Raw genomic sequence first — 1,844 nt, 5'->3', positions numbered from 1 at the left:
ATATCAGTATTATCCTAACTGATCGACCAGGCACGGTACTCCTTCATTACGCATGAAAGCATTCTTTGTTGGTCTCTCCGCCTCTCTTTCTTTCCTTCACACGCCATGCACTTCTTTGAATCTTTCTTCTCTCTTTCACGCTCTCACTCTCGGTGATGAGGATGTGCAAAGCGAGCACCAGTAGCTATTTATAGATGGTGAGTCCAGAGTGACTCAGCCGAGCTGATCTTAAAGCAAACGATCATCTGGACTCTACCTATTGTGTGGCATGCATTCATTGGTCTAGGTGGAGTACCAGGGTAAAAGATCAAGCCGCAATGGCCTTTGACCCTTGCCCCTTGACCCTTCGAGCTGTGCCCCTTTTTCTTGTGCAAAGGCCAAACAAACCTGACCACTATACAAAATCTCCACGTAGCAATTTATTTGTCCTAAATATCTGGGTGCTGCCAGCACAGCCTTGCTTCATCTAGGACCAGGCCACGTTGCCTCTCTCATGATTATACATGCATGTATGTACCAGTTGAAATGAGTCAACCCAAGCTTTGCTTCTCTTCCTCTCTTAGACGTGTGATTGATTCACTAGTGTATTTGCCAACACATGCATGCATATCCTCTATCATCAAGCCACCTACCCCTTCATAATTAATTCATAGTCTTCATCCTAATCATGTATGGTTCAAGCTAAAATGCTCATGTGTACGTACCAAGCTTTATACTGTTAAATAAAACTAATTGTAGTTGTAGCCTGACATATGTCAGGATGGTGTATACATGTGTGGGTGCGTTGTAATCCTTAGGCAGGTTGTTATTAGTTGGAGATCCTCATCTTGTATAGTCTTGGATGAGGGGTCAAGCCACCACAACAACCTGCACCAATTGTAATCTGGATCTCCCTATTTAACACGCACGCGTCCCTGCACAGATGCATACGCTTCCAATATTCTTTTCTTTCATGTCATCCATGGCAAGCTCCTGCGCGAACTCCTTCCCCTCGTCTCCGTTTGCACACATCGCAACCGAGAAACTTACGAGAGGGAACGAGCCGCTATGGCGCGCCACCGTGCTCTCGGCCATCCGGGGAGCGCAGATGGCGGCGTTCCTCGACGTCGAGCAAGTGGTGCCACCCATGACCATTGAGGTCACCGGCGCCGACGGGAAGACCAAGTCTCAGGCCCCCAACCTGGAGTTTGGCGTGTGGTATGCGCGCGATCAGCAGGTATTCTCATATCTGCTGACCACGCTACTGCGCGAGATGGCCGTCCAGGTGGCAACTTGCCACACCGCAGCAGAGCTGTGGAATACCGTGCAGGGGATGCTCACATCGCAAACGAGAGCACAAACTGTGAACGTCAGGATCGCCCTTTCCAACCTTCAGAAGGGAAACTCCACGATCACTAAGTACGTTGGTAAGGTCAGAACTCTCTCTGATGAACTCGTTGCTTCAGGAAAGAAGGTGCATGAAGAGGATGTTGTGTCCCACATCCTTGCTGGACTCGATGAGGAGTTCGACCCCGTGGTGTCGGCCATGTGCTCTAGTCAAGGTCCTGGAGCTGTACTCGCAACTCCTGAGCTTCGAAACCCGCATGAATCTTCGTGGTGCGTCCTCCCAATCGTCTGCAAATGCAGTCAGTCGTGGGCGCTTCAACAACAAAAACGGCGACAGCAGTGGTGACCGCGGCCGTGGCAGGCAAGGTAGCGGCAGTGACCGCGGCCGCGGCAACTCCTCCAGGCCACCTAACCGTGGAGGCAGCAGCGATGGAGGTGGGAACTACAACAACAATCCCACCACCAAGCTGACGTGCCAGATCTGCGGCAAGGTGGTGAAGGAAATATGCCCTAGAGGC

At 50.9% G+C, this 1,844-nt stretch overlaps 1 non-coding gene across 1 annotated transcript; it reads left to right on the top strand.

The window, feature by feature from the left end:
- The first annotated feature begins 1,450 nt into the window (after positions 1–1,450).
- On the top strand, positions 1,451–1,578 carry LOC123163404 (small nucleolar RNA Z247). Its single transcript, XR_006481878.1, has one exon. It is a non-coding gene; the product is annotated as a small nucleolar RNA Z247 (small nucleolar RNA).
- Positions 1,579–1,844: the final 266 nt, after the last annotated feature.

Source organism: Triticum aestivum, chromosome 7B, assembly GCF_018294505.1.
Source record: "Triticum aestivum cultivar Chinese Spring chromosome 7B, IWGSC CS RefSeq v2.1, whole genome shotgun sequence".
Classification (NCBI taxonomy): domain Eukaryota; kingdom Viridiplantae; phylum Streptophyta; class Magnoliopsida; order Poales; family Poaceae; genus Triticum; species Triticum aestivum.
Note: the sequence above shows the minus strand (reverse complement) of the source record. Positions and strands in the feature narration are given on the sequence as shown.